This window comes from Schistocerca serialis, chromosome 2 (assembly GCF_023864345.2).
Source record: "Schistocerca serialis cubense isolate TAMUIC-IGC-003099 chromosome 2, iqSchSeri2.2, whole genome shotgun sequence".
In the NCBI taxonomy this organism is placed as follows: domain Eukaryota; kingdom Metazoa; phylum Arthropoda; class Insecta; order Orthoptera; family Acrididae; genus Schistocerca; species Schistocerca serialis.
In genome coordinates, this window is record NC_064639.1 from 632,060,766 (window position 1) to 632,072,280 (window position 11,515).

Sequence of the window (11,515 nt, forward strand, 5' to 3'; positions counted from 1 at the left end):
CTTTTGTCTTTATTCGATTAACTATCAATCCATATTCCGTACCGATTTAGGCTGTTCATTCCATTCAAGGAATCATCTAATTCTTCTTTACTTTCACTCAGGACAGCAATGTCTCAGTGAATCGTATCACTGATACCGTTTCACCTTGTATTTTAATTCCACTGCAGAACCTTTCTTTTATTTCCATCGCTGGTTCTTCGATATACATATCGAACAGTAGGGGCGAAAGACTACATCCTTGTCTTACAACGTTTGTAGTACGAGCACTTCATTCTTTGTCATCCACTCTTCTTATTCCCTCTTGGCTGTTGTACATGTTGTGTATTGCTCGTCTCTCTCTACAGCTTATCCCTAATTTACTCATAATTCCGGACATCTTGCACCGTTTTACATTGTCGAACCCCTTTTCCAGATCGACAAATCCTATGAACGTGTCTCGGTTTTACTTTAGTACTGCTTCCATTATCAAACGCAACGTCAGTATCGCCTCTCTGGTGCCTTTACCTTTGCTAAAGCCAAACTGATCGTCATCTGTCAAATCCTCAGTTTTATTTTCCATTGATTTGTATATTATTCTCGTCAGCAACTTGGATGCATGAGATATTAAGCCGATTGTGCGATAGTTCTCAGCCTTTTCATCTCTTATAGACATCGGAATTGTGTGCACGATTCCGAAAGTCGGATGGTACGTCGCCAGACTCGTATATTTTTCACACCGGTGAATTGTCGTTTTGTTTCCATTTTCCCAATGATTTTAGAAATTCTAAAGGCATGTTATCTATCCCTTCTGCCTCATTTGTTCTTCAGTCCTTCAAAGCTCTCTTAAATTATGCTTCTAATAATGGATCCCCTACGTCCTCTAAATCGCTTCTGTTTCTTCTTGTGTCACATCATACAAACTTCCCCTCATAGAGACCTTCATGTACTGTTGCCACCTATCCGCTCTCTCCTCTGCGTTTAATAGTGGAATTCCCGTAGCACTCTTAATGTTACCACCATTGCTTTTAATATCACGGACTTTGTTTTGACTTTCCTGTACGCTCAGTCAGTTCTGCCAATATTTTCTTTATCGATTTCTTCACATTTTTCACGCAGCCATTTCGTCTTAGCTTCCTGCACGTCCTATTTATTTCATTCCTCAGAGACCTGTGTTTCAGTATTCCTGAATTAATATGAACATTTTTGTACTTCCTTCTTTCATCATTCAACTGAAGTATTTCTTGAGTTACCCATTGTTCTTTGCAGTTACTTTCTTTGTACCCACGTCTTTCTCTTCCTCGTATGTGGTTGCCCGCTTTTGAAATGTCCATTCCTCTTCAACTATTCTTCCTACTAAGCTATTATTTATTGCTGTAACTAAAGCCACAGAAAATCTCAAGCGTATCTCATCATTCCTTAATACGTCAGTATCCCACTTCTTTTCATATTGATTTTTCCTCGTTAATTTCTTATACTTCAGCTTACCATTCATCACTGCTACATTGTGATCTGAGTCTTTATCTGCTCCTGGGTACGGATTCCATTCCATTATCTGATTTCGGAATCTCTGTCTGACCATGATGTAATGTATCTGAAATCTTCCCGTATGACCCTGCCTTTTCCAAGTATACCTCTTCCTCTTGTGATTCTTGACCTGAGTATTCGCAAGTACTAGCTAACATTTATTACAGAACTTAATCAGTCTTTCTCCACTCTCATTCCTTGTCTCAATCCCATATTCTCTTATAACCTTTCCTTCTACTCATTCCACTACAACTACGTTCCATTCCCCCTTGACTATTAGATTTTCATCTCTCTTTACATACTGCATTCCTCTTTCAGTATCCTCATATACTTTATCTACTTTATCTTCTTTACTACTTCATCTTCACCTTACGATGTAGGCATGTATACATGACCTATCGTTGTCGACGTTGTTTTGCAGTCAATTCTGATCAGAACAACTCTATCACCTAACTATTCGCAGTAACCCACTATGAGCTCCAACTTCCTACTCATAACGATCCCTAGTCCCATTATAATATTTTCTGCTGTTTTATATATTACCCTGTACTCATCTAGCCAGAAATCCTTTTCTTCTTTCTATTTCACCTCACTGATCCCTACTACATCTACAGTGAGCCTTTGCACTTTCCTTTTCAGATTTTCTTACTACTCTGCCAAGTTCAGTCTTCTGACATTCCAGGCCACGACGCATAGAACGTTATCCTTCCGTAGGTTATTCAGACTCTTTCTCATGATCACCTGTACCCTGGCAGTCCCGTCCCAGAGATAAGACTGGGGGACTCTTTCGGAGTCTTTTTCCAATGCAAAGGTCAACATGATACTTTAGAGTTACACCGTGTAAGTTTTGATTGATAGTCATCAGCGATGGCACCCGAAGTCTACCGGCAATGATAGTCACCCTTCTTCTTCTGCTAATGGCCTTGTCAGACAGTGCGGAGGTGTGATAAACGTTTCAGGGCACTCATTTGCACTTTTGGTAGGCATCTGCCCCTATAAGGCGAAAGAATCAGGAATGATCAACGGCATGAGGATGCAAAAGGTAATCGAAACCACTGCCTTCAGGAACGTAATATGCGTCTACATTGATTGTTGCCTATTTTTGTAAAAGTGTCATGATGGTCTCTGCATCGGCAAAATACTCTGGACTAGTCCCCCGTTCTCATTACTGGGAGGGCAATGCCATGGGGCAGGTCATCATGTTTAAAAGATCGAGTGAACAAAGAAAGGATAACGGTTGGTGCGAGTGGTGCCAGTGGTTTGAACGTGGTAGGGAAGCTAGAGTATCTTGTGTACTAGGAGTCAGTGAAGTGCAATGAAGGCAAACCATTTCTGATCAGAGGTGTACAGTGTAACATCAAGAGCAGCAGAAATGGTTTAATGGGATTCGTTATGAACAGGACGGTGGCGCCGAGAGTGAGATACTGTGAACATTCAGTGATACGGTTGTTCTCATCACCATCGACCAGAAACAAAAAGTGGCAACAATAGCTCAGGTCTAAATGCCAACATCGCAAACCGAATATGAAGAGATAGAGAAAGTAAATGACAATATTGAACATGTAGAACAGTACGTAAAGGGACATGACAATCGAGTAGTCGTGGGCGATTGGGATGCGGTTGTAGGGAAAGGAGAATTGGACAGGTTTACGGGAGAATATGAAGGACAAGGACGTGGGAATTACTGTTAACGTCCCGTCGACCTTGAAGTCTTTAGAGACGGAGCATAAGCTCAGATTAGGGAAAGATGGGGAAAGGAAGTGGCCGTGCACTTTCGAAGGAACCGTCCCGGCATATTCCTCGAGCTATTAACGGAAATCACGAAAGACATAAATCACGATGGCAGGACTCTGGTTTGAATCGTCGTCCTCCAGAAAGGGACTCCAGTGTGCTAAGCACTGTGCAACATCGCTCGTTACGGAATAATTTAGGCTTGGTACTAGGAATGAGAGAGGAGAAAGACTGATTGCGTTCTGCAGTAAGTTCGAGCTAGTAGTAGCAAAAACTCTTCTCTAGTATCACATGGGGACGGGGTGTATATGAAAAAGCCAGGAAATACAGAATATTTCAGTTAGGTTACATTACGGTCAGGCAGAGCTTCTGAAATAGGTTACAGCATTCTAAGGCGGACGCTGGTGCAGATATAGAATCAGTTCACAACTGAGGATTTGGCTGTGATTACTCAGGACGACTCAGTGAGCAACTTCAATGCTTCGGGATTGGCCAGGAGGGGAAAGCCGTAGGCACCCATTGAGGTGAAAACTCTAACATATTTTTAACTGCATGAATGTTTAATGCTGTAAAAAACGGAAGGCAGGCCTAGAGAAGCCGCAGAGACTGAATGGGCTGCTGCCCAAGAGAGCATGAGAGGAGAGCATCTGGTCGGGTTGGAAGCTGCCAGCAGAAGAGGCAGGACGGCGTATCCGCTCCAAGTGGCTGGCCGAGGTCCCACCCCCACTTGACCACCTCCAAGCCTCCCTATTGGCCGGCTAAATCGAAGACGCGCAGTTCGGTAGCGTTACCTCGTCAGCAACAGGTGAATTTAGCTACTGATGGTTCAACACGAGTTTCAAAGTGGATGTGTCCAGTTCTGGGCAACGTGACTGAGACGCTGCAACTAACCGCCAGGCTGACGAACATCAAGTGAAAAATGAAAATCAAACTTTTATACTAATAAATACATTCAGTAACTGCCGCCACTGTACACCCTTCTCCCCTGCACAGGAGTGAAGGATTGGTGGGGGGTGGTAAATTGAATGGTAAATTGAATGTTACTATGGGGCTCCTGCGAAAGACGGCCTTTCATAATTTTGATAATACACCTTGATTTCTTTCTTAAAATTTGCATTTATTTAAGAAAGTGTGACAATGTTTGCGTTGGGTAATGAAGATTTGCGAGACGGAGTTTGCTCGACGGCGGTGGTGTGAGACATGGCGAGTGGCGGTGCAAGGTGCGGCGATCAGCTGTTGGCGCTGGCAGCGGCGGAGGTCGCTGACCGCGGCGGGCAGCGGCGCGCTGTGGCGCACTGCAACTTCCGCCGGAGCGTGTAAGCGGGGGGTTCTGGAAGGGGTGGTGCACAGGTCACAAGGGGGGGGGGGAGAGAGGGTTGACACTTTTGAATCACTTCACACACACATACTTTATTGCTTACACCCACAGGAGGGCCACGCCTTTTCTTTTGAGTGTATTTTACTTAGTTATTATTCCTTTCTATTCACTACTATTTCCTACTGGACTACTACAGTATGGAGGCAGCAAGGGACACTCTTCCTCCCATTTCACAACTTAAGCGTGGTATTCCCCAGGAGGTTGCTGTTCGGGGGTAGCAGGAGGGGGCGACCGAAGTCACGCAAAAAAGTCCTTTTCTAAACGCTACCCATAGCGATAAACCAATAAAGATAATTACTAAAGGGGTACATATAGAACTAGGAATAACTGAGATACTGGTGGTGATGCCAATCCGTGGTGTGTGCGGTGGAACAGTCTAGTGTAATCTACCCTAACTCTTTGTTTGCCAGATCAGTTAAAGACTGGACCAGTTGGGAATGTGAGTGGTTGGGGAGAGATGGTCAATTGTCAAGTGACAGTAGTACCATCGGTTGCTCTGGTAAATATCACAGGAGAGGAGCAAGCTGCACATTTTGGGCGTAAGATAAGTCTGCAAACACTTCGTCAGCTGGGATAGTGATATCACAGTGAGAGCTATTAAATAGTAAACCGCTGCCATTGAGTAGCACACGGTAGGGCTGGGTTGCTCGAAAGTACTTGTAACATACAACAGTGGCTATTACTGGGTGGGGTACATTGTATAAAATACAGTTGCCTATAGCAACATACTAATCCGTATCTCCAGCCAGTGGTCATGTTATGAAAGGGAAGTATTACAGTGGATGTGAAACGTCCTCTTAGAAAACTGTGCTGGTAAACTTCTACGTTATTTGATTTTCAAACAGCTGAGCAAAACTCAACGTACTCTAACAGCTTTCTCTTTACTTATTCTGATCATCGTTAATCTGACACACAATATTTTTAGCGCAACGCAATCTGACTTAAAAATCCCTACAAAAGAATGGCCCAGACTAACAATTACAGGTACCTTTCATAAATCACTTTTTTTTTTTGGTCATCAGTCTACTAACTGGTTTGATGCGGCCCGCCACGAATTCCTTTCCTGTGCTAACCTCTTCATCTCAGAGTAGCACTAGCAACCTACGTCCTCAATTATTTGCTTGACGTATTCCAATCTCTGTCTTCCTCTAGAGTTTTTGCCCTCTACAGCTCCCTCTAGTACCATGGAAGTCATTCCCTCATGTCTTAGCAGATGTCCTATCATCCTGTCCCTTCTCCTTATCAGTGTTTTCCACATATTCCTTGCCTCTCCGATTCTGCGTAGAACCTCTTCATTCCTTACCTTATCAGTCCACCTAATTTTCAACATTCGTCTATAGCACCACATCTCAAATGCTTCGATTCTCTTCTGTTCCGGTTTTCCCACAGTCCATGTTTCACTACCATACAATGCTGTAATCCAGACGTACATCCTCAGAAATTTCTTCCTCAAACTAAGGCCGGTATTTGATATTAGTAGACGTCTCTTGGCCAGAAATGCCTTTTTTGCCACAGCGAGTCTGCTTTTGATGTCCTCCTCGCTCCGTCCGTCATTGGTTATTTTACTGCCTAGGTAGCAGAATTCCTTAACATCATTGACTTCGTGACCATCAATCCAGATGTTAAGTTTCTCGCTGTTCTCATTTCTACTACTTCTCATTACCTTCGTCTTTCTCCGATTTACTCCCAAACCATACTGTGTACTCATTAGACTGTTCATTCCGTTCAGCAGATCATTTAATTCTTCTTCACTTTCACTCAGGATAGCAATGTCATCAGCGAATCGTATCATTGATATCCTTTTACCTTGTATTTTAATTCCACTCCTGAACCTTTCTTTTATTTCCATCATTGCTTCCTCGATGTACAGATTGAAGAGTAGGGGCGAAAGGCTACTGCCTTGTCTTACACCCTTCTTAATACGAGCACTTCGGTCCTGATCGTCCACTCTTATTATTCCCTCTTGGTTGTTGTACATATTGTATATGACCCGTCTCCCCCTACAGCTTACCCCTACTTTTTTCAGAATCTCGAACAGCTTGCACCATTTTATATTGTCGAACGCTTTTTCCAGATCGACAAATCCTATGAAAGTGTCTTGATTTTTCTTTAGCCTTGCTTCCATTATTAGCCGTAACGTCAGAATTGCCTCTCTCGTCCCTTTACTTTTCCTAAAGCCAAACTGATCATCACCTAGCGCATTCTCAATTTTCTTTTCCATTCTTCTGTATATTATTCTTGTAAGCAGCTTCGATGCATGAGCTGTTAAGCTGATTGTGCGACAATTCTCGCACTTGTCAGCTCTTGCCGTCTTCTGAATTGTGTGGATGATGCTTTTCCGAAAGTCAGATGGTATATCGCCAGACTCATATATTCTACACACCAACGTGAATAGTCGTTTTGTTGCCACTTCCCCCAATGATTTTAGAAATTCAGATGGAATGTTATCTATCCCTTCTGCCTTATTTGACCGTAAGTCCTCCAAAGCTCTTTTAAATTCCGATTCTAATACTGAATCCCCTATCTCTTCTAAATCGACTCCTGTTTCTTCCTCTATCACATCAGACAATCTTCACCCTCATAGAGGCTTTCAATGTATTCTTTCCATCTATCTGCTCTCTCCTCTGCAGTTAACAGTGGAATTCCCGTTGCACTCTTAATGTTACCACCGTTGCTTTTAATGTCACCAAAGGTTGTTTTGACTTTCCTGTATGCTGCTGAGTATCTCCTTCCGACAATCATATTTTTGTCGATGTCTTCACATTTTTCCTGCAGCCATTTCGTCTTAGCTTCCCTGCACTTCCTATTTATTTCATTCCTCAGCGACTTGTATTTCTGTATTCCTGATTTTCCCGGAACATGTTTGTACTTCCTCCTTTCATCAATCAACTGAAGTATTTCTTCTGTTACCCATGGTTCCTTCGCAGCTACCTTCTTTGTACCTATGTTTTCCTTCCCAACTTCTGTGATGGCCCTTTTTAGAGATGTCCATGCCTCTTCAACTGTATTGCCTACTGCGCTATTCCTTATTGCTGTATCTATAGCGTTAGAGAACTTCAAACGTATCTCGTCATTCCTTAATACTTCCGTATCCCACTTCGTTGCGTATTGATTCTTCCTGACTAATGTCTTGAACTTCAGCCTACTCTTTATCACTACTATATTGTGAACTGAGTCTATATCTGCTCCTGGGTACGCCTTACAATCCAGTATCTGATTTCGGAATCTCTGTCTGACCATGATGTAATCTAATTGAAATCTTCCCGTATCTCCCGGCCTTTCCCAAGTATACCTCCTCCTCTTGTGATTCTTGAATAGGGTATTCGCTAATACTAGCTAAAACTTGTTACAGAGCTCAATTAGTATTTCTCCTCTTTCGTTCCTTGTCCCAAGCCCATATTCTCCTGTAACCTTTTCTTCTACTTCTTCCCCTGCAACTGCATTCCAGTCGCCCATGACCATTAGATTTTCGTCCCCCTTTACATACTGCATTACTCTTTCAATATCCTCATACACTTTCTCTATCTGTTCATCTTCAGCTTGCGACGTCGGCATGTATACCTGAACTATATTTGTCAGTGTTGGTCTGCTGTCGATTCTGATTAGAACAACCCGGTCACTGAACTGTTCACAGTAACACACCCTCTGCCCTACCTTCCTATTCATAACGAATCCTACACCTGTTATACCATATTCTGCTGCTGTTGATATTACCCGATACTCATATGACCAGAAATCCTTGTCTTCCTTCCACTTCATTTCACTGACACCAACTATATCTAGATTGAGCCTTTGCATTTCCCTTTTCAGATTTTCTAGTTTCCCTGCCACGTTCAAGCTTCTGACATTCCACGCTCCGTCTCGTAGAACGTTATCCTTTCGTTGATTATTCAATCTTTTTCTCATGGTAACCTCCCCCTTGGCAGTCCCCTCCCGGAGATCCGAATGGGGGACTATTCCGGAATCTTTTGCCAATGGAGAGATCATCATGACACTTCTTCAATTACAGGCCACATGTCCTGTGGATACACGTTACGTGTCTTTAATGGCTCTGAGCACTACGCGACTTAACTTCAGAGGTCATCAGTCGCCTAGAACTTAGCGGTCGCTCGGTTCCAGACTGTAGCGCCCAGAACCGCACGACCACTCCGGCCGGCTTACGTGTCTTTACTGCAGTGGTTTCCATTGCCTTCTGCATCCTCATGTCGTTGATCATTGCTGATTCTTCCGCCTTTAGGGGCAATTTCCCACCCCTAGGACAAGAGAGTGCCCTGAACCTCTATCCGCTCCTCCGCCCTTTTTGACAAGGCCGTTGGCAGAATGTGGTTGACTTCTTATGCCGGAAGTCTTCGGCCGCCAATGCTGATTATTTATCAAAATTTAGGCACTGGCGGGGATCGAACCCGGGACCGAAGACGTTTTTGATTATGGATCAAAGACGCTACCCCTAGACCACGAGCACATTAATAAACTAAGTACCTCACAAAAATCTTCGTTGCTCGAACTACTGCAATACAGCGAGCGCCAACACTGCCAGCTAAATAAAAGATTCTAACCACTGAAGGCACTAACTACTGATAGGCGTAGTTAGCAAGCGAAAGATTTTGATAGAGAACAAACAATGTATTTACCTTAATAGTGTTCAAAAATCATCATATATATATCTATCGATTCATGACATCAATCTTCACAAATTTCCTTTTTCTGGCGGACACACTTCCACATCGTCCGCTTACAGCAACCTCTCAAAACTCTGCATCTCACTCTCCACATCCACCAATGCTGGCGGCTCACCTCCAACTGCACAACACTACGCGCTGTCCACATCCAACTGCCCAACATTACAATAGCGAATATTCCAACACTGCAAACCAGCCACAGACTGCACACAGCACAGTCAGTGATTTTCATACAGAGCGCTACATGGCGTTACCAAAATAAAAACCTAAACAGCCTACTTACAGATGAGAAAGCAGTAAGTAATTACCTGAGTTTGTAGTGTGAGGTGAAAAGTCGATGGTTAACTTGAATGTCAAATGCGCACTATATCACTGGCCAATTTAAAGTGACGATTCCAAAGAAAGTCAGGGGTATAAGTTAGTAGCAACGGAGCAGTGAGGGAAGTAAGGGGTATGGTCGTGCCGAATTACTTGTCATCCTGATCGGCATGTGTGCAGAAATGTGGGGTTGCATTAATCAATGCCTGCATTTGTTACGTAGGTGCAATTAGCGGTATTTAGTGGTTTCGGAAGTGATTTGATGAATCGGAAGCTTTTGTAATGGGTGTTTTGGCTTAAGAAGAGGGATTATATCAATGAGAAAAAATCGTGTTGCTTTTAAAGCAGGGTTTTTCCTGGGTATATTCATGGACAGCCATCCGCGATTGCAAAGTAAGGGTAGCCCGATATATTGGCCATTTATGCCGAGCAGCCCACCCACTGAGAACTGGAAGGGTGTTCACGCTGAAGAATAAGAAATTTAGTATAATTGGGAACGAGCTCAGGTAACAGGTTTCAGAGCAAATTTGATTCAGCGGTGATAAATCCACTAGACGCAGGGTTTTTGTTCCCCCTCCCTCTGGGGAGGAGGCAGTATGTCTGAGTAGCACTGGCTACAGACCAGGGTTCAGACGAAGGCGAGCATCGTAGTGATGTGTCAATGATGCACGGATCAATGAGATAGGTTGGCGATCAGTTTATGAAAGCGTAAACTGAAAGAACAAACCGATCAGCTGGGCACACTGCGGGCACTAACTGTATCGTATAAGGCACTTGGCCCTGGAGGAGCGTGGTACAAAGTAATGATTGTGGCTGGAACGAATAAACGGGCGACTCAAAGCAATGGTAGTAACCCAGTGCAATGCATGAGCGAGGAAGGCACTGTGCTCTGTCTCCATAGGGCGATTACGTCTAGTGGGGGTTAACTGCTACAAAATTCCCAAAATTCCTGAAGAAACAGGGTGAGCTACGAAACAGGGGGCGCAAGCTACTCCGACATTGTACAATAAAGCTTTTATACATTTGAGTGAAAATCCATTGTTAATTAAGTTATTAACAAGATAATGCCTTACTGCACTTGGGAGATGACGTCATGTCATGTGTGCTAATCATTAACCATCTAGTGCTTATTTCAGTAGATGCTTCAGTCGTAATATGTTAGGGGTGTGTTTGGTTTTCTCAGATTCTGTTCTGGCAAGGTGTAAGAATGACGAGGTTTCCACGAAATACCTGGCGTCCATGTCGGAACATTTGCTAGTGGAGACTCGTCCATGACGTTTAGGAATTTTGTGACTTTGTACACCACCCTTTCGTTTATGTAGTATACGTAACACGTCGTCTGGTAGGACGACCTGTTTTGAATTCCACAGACTTGAGCAGTATTTAGTATACACAGTACAAAGTTTCCATGAGCAGTCAATAGCATACATCTGAACAATAAATCAAAATCCACAACTTTCGATAGCCGAAAACGAGCCGATGTTATAGATCTGCTTCAAATTCGTTCAGTTTCTGCTGATAAGACATTGATATAACATCAACGACTCATGTTATTGCCCGTTAAGTGAATAGTCTAAAATTACATTTTGTGAACTGCATCATCAGGGTGGTTCACAACCCTTTTTTGAATAAGTGACTCGCCAACATGGAGGCCTGAGCCCTTGCAGTACTACCGTTACCTCTGGGCATGCTTCAGCGTCTGACATTGGGGTCGACGGCGGAGTGTTGTATGCCAGACACTAAGCAGACAGCTGTTTGAGGACCAGGATTGCAAAGTAAGTACAAACCTCGATAAAGGTTTAGTATGACCTAAATGCCGATGAGATAGGTGAATGTTGAAGCGAAACATTCGTTAGTCACCAAAACCCGTGGAACTTGTCGCAATTGAGCTGCATAAGGGAAATCC